The following is a 9,419-nucleotide window of genomic DNA, read 5'->3' on the forward strand; positions in this document are numbered from 1 at the left end:
GCACATGTAGATGTCAATGACGGGGTTATCCATCCTGTATCCTCCCAATAGGTCATCAATATTAGATAGTCAGGGGTCTGACTTCCAGCACCCCTACCAATAGTGGAGGTGCTAGGTACTGCAGTGTGACAGCTCTCCTGTGATGAGCCTCTGGGGGATGGCATTGTCAGGGTTGGGTCCTTGTGTCCACCAAAGGGATCTATTCTAATGGGCCACTCTTCATCCTTACAGAACCTGCACATGGTAACATTTATGGGCACACACAGGAGTTAGGAGTGAAAAGTTGCAAGCTTTAGCACAAAATTGGTATCAGGGATCTTCTTCTGATGCATTTCCATTGATAATTCTCCACATGATCTCAGTCAGTTCTCCTCAATAATGTCTCCTTGTGGCTCCATAAATTAATAGCTACTCCTGCGCCTCCATATAGTAATTAAGCCCCCTGTGCCACATACAGTTAAAGTACCCTGTGCCCACATATAGAAATAATACCCTCTGTGGCCCCCTTATAGTAACAATGCCACCTGTGCCACCATATAGTAATAGTTGCCCCTGTTACCCCATATAGAAATAATACCCCTTGCGTCCCCATATAGTAATAATTCTCCCTGTGCCCCCATGTAGAAATAATACCCCCTGTGTCCCCCATATAGTAATAATTCTCCCTGTGCCACCATATAGTATTATTACCCTCTGTGTCCCCAATATAGTAATAATGCCACCAGTGCCCCCATATAGTAATAATTCTCCCTGTGCCCCCATATAGTAATAATACCCTCTGTGTCCTCCATATAGTAATAATGCCTCTAGTGCCCCCATATAGTAATAATTCTCCCTGTGCCACCATATAGTAATAATTATCCCTATGCCCCCATATGGTAATAATATCATCTATACCCCCATATAGTAATAATGCTGTCTACACCCCCATATAGCAAACACATTCCCCATATAGTAATAATACCCCTTGTGTCCCCATATAGTAGTAATGCCCCTTGTCATCCTATTTAGTAATAATACCCCCTGTGGCCTCCATACAAAAATAAAAATAGACCCTAATGGCAAAAAATTGGCTCTGAAGTCAGATAACAAGGTTATCATCTACTGGACCTTTAAGTCCAGATCCTGGGCCCACCAATTGATCATTGGGTAATCATCTAAAAAGGAGCTAAAACTCTCAAAACTGGGCAAGCTCTTTAATGTATATGTATTATCAAATCATTCTGTGAATACATTGCTGTCTCTTCCAGGTCAATGCCATCGACATGATGACTCAGAATATAAAGTACAGCTGGCAAGCTGCATGAGCCTGGGAGCTATTATTATTACTACCAGACTGACACAAATATAACAGGATATTGAGTATTAATAGTAAGGAATAAAATTTGTTCCATATTCAGTGTATCTTGATGTCCTCAGTCGTTCTTAAAATGAAGACAGCGGCTTCTTCTGGCAGCTACTTCTCTTGGCCTTATAAGACACGAGTAAACGGTATGAAGATACTTTAGGTTCTTTTGGTCATCACATGTGCATGATCATGTGCATGATACCGCATGGAAATATTTTCATAAAAAAAAAGTTCTTTCTCTCCTCTTAAATCTCCTGTGCATCTGTGGTATATAGGTTGTCTGAGGACAGATCTTACTGGTTGCTGCCATTAATAGGACTCCCCCATATTTTTTCCTCTAGTCTATTCCATTTTCTTCCCTACAAATCAACCTTCTGAGTTTTCAGATCTACAGCTATCGTGGACTTCCTGAATCAATGACCAGGCAAGTGACTTCCCATATAGATGACCATCCAATGACTTCTCGTATAGATGACCATCCAATGCCCTCCTGCATCAATGACCAGGCAAGTGACTTCCCATAGAGATGACCATCCAATGACTTCTCGTATAGATGACCATCCAATGCCTTCCTGCATCAATGATCAGCCAATGACTTCCCATATAGAAGTCCATCCAATGACTTCTCGTATAGATGACCATCCAATGCCTTCCTGTATCAATGATCAGCCAATGACTTCCCATATAGAAGTCCATCCAATGACTTCTCGTATAGATCACCATCCAATGCCTTCCTGCATCAATGATCAGCCAATGACTTCCCATATAGAAGTCCATCCAATGACTTCTCGTATAGATGACCATCCAATGACTTCCCATATAGATGACCATCCAATGACTTCTCGTATAGATGACCATCCAATGCCCTCCTGCTTCAATGACCAGGCAAGTGACTTCCCATATAGATGACCATCCAATGACTTCTCGTATAGATGACCATCCAATGCCTTCCTGCATCAATGATCAGCCAATGACTTCCCATATAGAACTCCATCCAATGACTTCTCGTATAGATGACCATCCAATGACTTCCCATATAGATGACCATCCAATTACTTCTCGTACAAATGACCATCCAGTGCATTTCAGCATCAATGATCAGCCAATGACTTCCCATATAGATGACCAGCCAATGCATAACCAATTAGGGACGTACTGTTCTTTTAAATCTAAATGACCCAGTGCACGTGCACCCGCTAGAAGGCGGGGACGCGCGAGCCAATGGCAAGGAGCGATAGCAGGAGCGTGGCCAAGTGGGTTAGACTGCAAGGGAGCCAGCATGCAGGCAGACCCGCATCCCTGCATTAGAGAAGCGGTGTCTGCCACATGAGGGGCAGAAGAATAGTGGGGCGGCCAGATCTGTGACAATGGTTCCCTCATTAAAGTACCATATGTAATAATGTCATCACTTATACTGTGATTCACAAATAATGCACAATGGTCTCCCTGCTGTGCCCCAAAGAGTATTAGCATCTCATAAATAAATACTGTAATGCCCCCTGTGCCACCATACAGTGATCCCTGTCCCCCCAAAGGGCAGTAATATTGCAACCTTTTGATTCAATAAAGTAATAGCTACTTCTGTGCCTCCATATAGTAATAGTACCCTGCGCCTCCATACAGTAATAGCACCCTGTGCTGCCATATAGTAATAGTGCCCTGTGCCACCATACAGTAATAATACCCTGTGCTGCCATATAGTAATAGTGCCCTGTGACACCATACAGTAATAATACCCTGTGCTGCCATATAGTAATAGTGCCCTGTGACACCATACAGTAATAATACCCTGTGCTGCCATATAGTAATAGTACCCTGTGCCACCATACAGTAACTCCATATAGTAATAGTGCCCTGCGCCACAATACAGTAATAGTACCGTGTGCCTCCATATAGTAATAGTGCCCTGCGCCACCAAACAGTAATAGTACCATGTGCCTCCATATAGTAATAGTGCCCTGTGCCACCATACAGTAATAGTACCATGTGCCTCCATACAGTAATAGTGCCCTGCGCCACCATACAGTAATAGTACCAACAAAGGCTCCTCAGGTGCCACACACTCCTTACTGTCACCAAGAACATGATCTTCTATCCACCATGGCAAGACGGTTTTCTCACTAGACCACACCCACTTTTTAAGCACTTGGCAAGAGTGGTGTAAACACTCAGAAAAGTCGTAAGTAGGCGTTGTACCATAAACACCAGTCTGACCTACATATGTACATAAGGATGATGTATTCTCTACAACATTCAGCCTTGGCTTAGGAACAGAATAAAGTTTGAGCCAATAATCCGCACCCATGTTAATTGTACAAGAGAGTTAGTAGTACATTTAGAAAATATGTTGCATAACCCACTTCTTCTATGGTTATGATGTCATGCATCTTCTCTGCTTGGAGGAACTGTTGGACTATTATAATGAGCCCCGACAGCCTCATAGTTGCTTCTCGATATTCCATCCTGAGTCGGAGGTCTTGAAGACACCCTCAACACTATGGGGCAGATCTACTATTGCAAATGCTCCAGTGTCCTGTCTTACGTTACTTGCTCCTTGTTTCGGCTGGTTTGTTGGCTGATCATTGTGTCTATTACATAGAGCGATATGGACCTCTTCAGCCAAAAATTTCCCCATGTAATAGGGCCATAAAATTAGACCATTTTAGTAAATCTAGGCCAAAGACCTTGAAGTCTTCTACTTTTACTTTGCCCGATCTTTGCTCTATTGGACCAAGGTTTGGTTAGTGGCATGCCCAGGGGTGGTTGTCTTATTGACTATTTATTACAGAGCATACGTTACAAAAACTATTTAAAATTTACAAGTTTGGCAGAGTTAACAATTTTATGTGTATTGGGGCCTCATGATTGTGGCAGGGTTGACAATCTTATGTGTATTGGGGCTTCTAGCCTATCCAATCACAGCACCCAACAGGAGACAGATCAGGGATTTACATATCAAGGCGCCCCCATCCTTCGTCCAGTAGCTGAGCATCTAGCCATAGGTCTATCGTGGAGAAACAGCCAATGAGTATCACAGACTTTAGTGAGCGCAATCGACTGCTATCGTAGACAGGTCTTTGGACTGGGAGAGAACCCACTCTCTTACTATAACCCTTGGATTAGGACTAGAGATGAGCGGACCCCAAGCAGTCTTGGCTTCATCCAAACCTAGGTGTGTGGCATTTGATTACCAATGGCTGAAGAAATTGGATTCAGCCTTAGAGAGACCTGGAAAACATGGATACAGCCTTAAAAATGAGTATGGACAGTCTAAAGAATTTAGAGCAGATATGGGGAACCTTTGGCCCTCCAGCTTTGGCTGTCCAGGCATGATGGGAATTGTAGTTCAGCAACAGCTGGAGGGCCAAAGGTTCCCCATCCCTGGTCTAGAGTATTCTGATCAACGCCTGACGACTTGTAGATGGAATTTTCAAAAGACAATATTGGGTCATGAATGATCAGTATTGCCCCCTATATAGTGGTACAGGAGAAGAGTCATGGTGGTGGGGAGAAGATGGTGACCATAGTAGCCAAGTATGTGATTGGTTTCCTGTTATTTTTTTTAAGGGTCTGTTCAGTTTGAGCCCCTATAATGGCCCCCAATAGTCTCACATCTTTCCCTCACTCAACATTCCAAATTCCTCCAGGTTACAAAGTCAACCAGTATTTTCCCAGTTGCCTTTTTGACACTCCTTGAAAAATTACAACCCTATACACCATCTTCTGATTTCTGATTTTTTTTTTTTGTTCCTTGCCAAAGGCAATTTAGCTGTTTTGGAGTTTAAATACCACATGGCATTAGTTCTACAAAATGGTGAACTTGTCAGAGCAAAAAATCGCAAGAAGTTAAAAAAAAAAGAAGTCAAGGTCTAGAGACTTCGATGCATATTTTCAGACAAAGCTATATTTAAACCTTCCATGTACTCATATCAATCAACATTTTAAAGAGAAAGGAGATATTTTGCCTCTTGCGTTTCAAGGTCATTGGGAGGTTATGTAAATCACAAAAAGCATGAAGGGACAGCGAATGTGAAGAATGAAGCTGCACTCAAGGCGGGCTGAATATCTCCACATCTCTTCTAAAAACAACACCATCTTTAAGGGATTTTTGGTCAAACTCGATTGCATCAATTATCGGACATGTGAACTAAAAGATGGCCTTAGGGTGCTTTCAAACATTGGGGGACATTTATCAAGACTGGTGTACTCGTACTCCCGAGCAGGTGTTTGCATGGTTTACGCCTCCTCCCTACCTTGCCAAATCCTTGAATCACAGGATCCAAGAATTGCAAAAATTGCATAAAGAAGAATTTAACTCAAATATGTAACAAAAACTGCATCATGGAACACAAGTATGTGAGGAGGCCTTAAAGGGGGCATCCAGAGAGCTCTCCAGCGCTCCACTTTCTCCCTATGACCATCTCTGGTGACCATTTCTCTACTTCAGAGGTGAGAGGGGGACGGGAGGATGTTGTGGGCAATAATCAAATAGCTGCCCAGGATGTTACCGATGTAGTGTCAACATCAGGCAGCCATTGGACATGCGGCGTGGTTATGCATGCAATATGCTCTGCCCTGTCTTGTCTCGGAAGTTATCATAAGAGTTGGTCAGGGGGATGAAGTAAAGCGCTGGAAAGCAGGGCAGGTAGGATCTTTTCTCATCTCTTGTTTAATAACATGTTATGATGAGCGCAACTACAGCTTGCTCATTCCAATCATTCGGCATTTGATTACCGATGGCTGAAGAAGTTGGCTGTATCCAAGGCTGTATCCATGTTTTGCCCGACTCCCTAGGGCTGCATCCAATTTCATCAGCCACCAGTAATTAAATGCTGAATGATGGGACTTGTGCATGCTGGTTTGGGTCTGGTCCTGTGACAATGGGGTTGCAGGGCCATTCCGTGGCCCCTCTTCTCTGCTTGCGCACGTTTTGCGGGGATTGTGGGCGCTGACCGGCACAGTGATGTTTTTTGGTTAGGGACTCATGTGTATCAGAAGACCTGCACGTGGTACATGAGGCAATATGGTTTGGCCAAATTATATACTAACTTCTGATGTTGGTTTTAAATGTAGCTGAATAAGCTTTCGTGTCAGCCATGGGTGCGATGTGCAGCCATTTCTGTCTTTTTGGCTTGTGCATGCTGGTTTGTGCTGCAGTGAGAGATAGACTAGCTTATTGTCTAACTATTTTAGTTTTAACCAATCATGGCTAATAAAATATATAAATTTGTAGTCACCTACTACTGATCTCCCCACCCCCCACCTGCTCCCTGCTGCTCAGCCCTTCCTGGTCTCCACTGCTCAGCACTTTGTGGTCCCCACTGCTCAGCACTTCCTGTTCCCCACTGCTCAGCACTTTGTGGTCCCCACTGCTCAGCACTTCCTGGTCCTCCCTGCTCAGCACTTCCTGTGCCCCGCTGCTTAGCACTTTGTGGTCCCCACTGCTCAGCACTTTGTGGTCCCCACTGCTCAGCACTTCCTGTTCCCCACTGCTCAGCACTTTGTGGTCCCTACTGCTCAGCCCTTCCTGGTACCCACTGCTCAGCCCTTCCTGGTCCCTACTGCTCAGCCCTTCCTGGTACCCACTGCTCAGCCCTTCCTGGTCCCTACTGCTCAGCCCTTCCTGGTCCTCCCTGCTCAGCCCTTCCTGGTCCCTACTGCTCAACCCTTCCTGGTCCCCACTACTCAGCCCTTCCTGGTCCCTACTGCTCAGCCCTTCCTGGTCCTCCCTGCTCAGCCCTTCCTGGTCCCTACTGCTCAGCCCTTCCTGGTCCCTACTGCTCAGCCCTTCCTGGTACCCACTGCTCAGCACTTTGTGGTCCCCACTGCTCAGCCCTTCCTGGTCCCCACTGCTCAGCCCTTCCTGGTCCCTACTGCTCAGCCCTTCCTGGTCCCTACTGCTCAGCCCTTCCTGGTACCCACTGCTCAGCACTTTGTGGTCCCCACTGCTCAGCACTCTGTGGGCTTTTTGTGTCACAAGGAAGGGTTTGCTCAGCCAATCACACTGGGTGAGACGGGTCACTACGGTGGCCAGTGATTGGAAGATCAAGAAATAACCAGACGAGCCAAATCATGCAAAGTCTTGCAAATCATCTTGTTAAACCTGACTAATTTAAGACAAAGTGGTTGCCAGGAACATGTTACCTTTGATATAGCTATAGCAACAAGATTATCGTGTATTATTAGCAATGGCATAGCTACACCAGTCGGAAGGGTTGCAGCTGCAATTGGCCCTATAAATCAAGGGGTCCTAGAGGCCTCTCACCACATTAAATGAGAACGTCGCGACTTGGCTGATGGATGCCCTGCAGGGGCATGGGGATCAGTAAGTATACATTGTTTATTATGTTCCCCTCATTCCCTGCCAGGACTGTATTTTCTTTGTTTTTGCCTGAGTTGTCCTTTAAGGTTGACTACTTATGTCCGACCTGTTAAAACTGAACTCCGATGCCTGGCAGTATATGGTGTTCTGTGCAGCAGCACTGACAGGAGCAGAGGTGTCACACAGATTACAGGTCAGAGGAGAAAAGTCAAAAAGCTGCACTGACAGGACAACTACAACCGACTGCTAAGAGTATTCTCAATATCCTAGTGCACACCAACACATGGACCATGTTGGGATGGGCTGTGCATAAACCCTGTCCCAATTGTGTTCCAGTTGACTAAGCTAAGTTAGGCCAGAGATGAGGAACCTTCAGCTGTTACAAAACTACAATTCCCATCATGCATGGACAGCCAAAGCTTCCAGGATGTCCAGACATGATGGGAAATGTAGCGCTGCAACAGCTGGGGGGCTGAAGGTTCCTCATCCCTGACTGCAGTGGAGGATGATTGACTTGCTATCTACTGCCACCTCTGTCCATGTCAGGAACTGTCCAGAGCAGGAGAGCTTTTCTATGGGGATTTGCTGCTGCTCTGGACAGTTCCTGACATGGACAGAGGTGGCAGCAGAGAGCGCTGTGTCAGACTGGAAAGAATACACCACTTCCTGTAGGACATACAGCAGTTGATAAGTACTGGAAGACTGGAGATTTTTTTAATACAAGTAAATTACCAGTTGATTTGAAAGATTTTTTTGCTGAACTACCCCTTATGATGTAGAGGAATTTTGTATAATGGAATTCTGAGGAAAAAAATGTATTTCCTTTACCTGAATGTACCCGAACAATTATTCGGAGCTGTTTTCACAATGTGGTTAACCCCCCCCCCCTCCCCCGACCCTCTGATGTGATCTATTGAAGATGAAACCTTACAGGCATGAACAATATGGAGGCTGGAGAGATCAAAGCTGGGCAGCGGCACCGTTTCCATTTAATAGGATCACAGCCTTTGTGCATTTTTTCCCCCTCAGATAATTTCTCCAAATATGTTTTACTCTTCAAAAGAATTAAAACTCTTTTAATCCGCTCCACATGTTTCCATGTGACAGGAGGAATTATGGAAGAAAAATAATAAAAAAAAAAAAAAAAAGTCGGGCTCCTTCGGGTTTCTCCCACCTTCGCTCACATGTGGCCGTTTCGACAGGTACGGTCCTGTGCCTTATAGCGCCGCCATCCATTACACCAAGCGGCTTCTTCATGGGGTCCAGTGAATAAAAAGCGTTTGATCCGAACACTAGACTGCAGTAAACACAATAAAATAGACAGAAGGAATGCTCGTAAAAGCCGAAAACTGGAATGACGGTCGGCAGGATGATTGGGAACAGATGCGGGATGGGATCAGCGGGGAGGGAGCAGCGGGGCAGCGCTTCAGCGTAGTGGATAGCGGCTGCCGTGCCAGGCTAGTGATGAAAGCATACCTGATGCCTGTACACAGCAGAGGATGACATTTTTGGGATAAATTCATATTCATTAGATTTAGGGAACTTATGACGTCACCAAAGCACAAGGCATTCCTTATAGACATATGTGGCTCCTGATGCATTCTCATGGGCATGCCATAATGACCCCTTTTCATATATACTGATCAGCCATAACATTAAGGAATACTCCAGAGAAAAAACTGATTTTAAATCAACTTTTAAAAAAGCGCAAGTCTTTCAGTACTTATCAGCTGCTGCATGTCCTGCAGG

This window comes from Dendropsophus ebraccatus, chromosome 8 (assembly GCF_027789765.1).
Source record: "Dendropsophus ebraccatus isolate aDenEbr1 chromosome 8, aDenEbr1.pat, whole genome shotgun sequence".
NCBI classification, from domain to species: domain Eukaryota; kingdom Metazoa; phylum Chordata; class Amphibia; order Anura; family Hylidae; genus Dendropsophus; species Dendropsophus ebraccatus.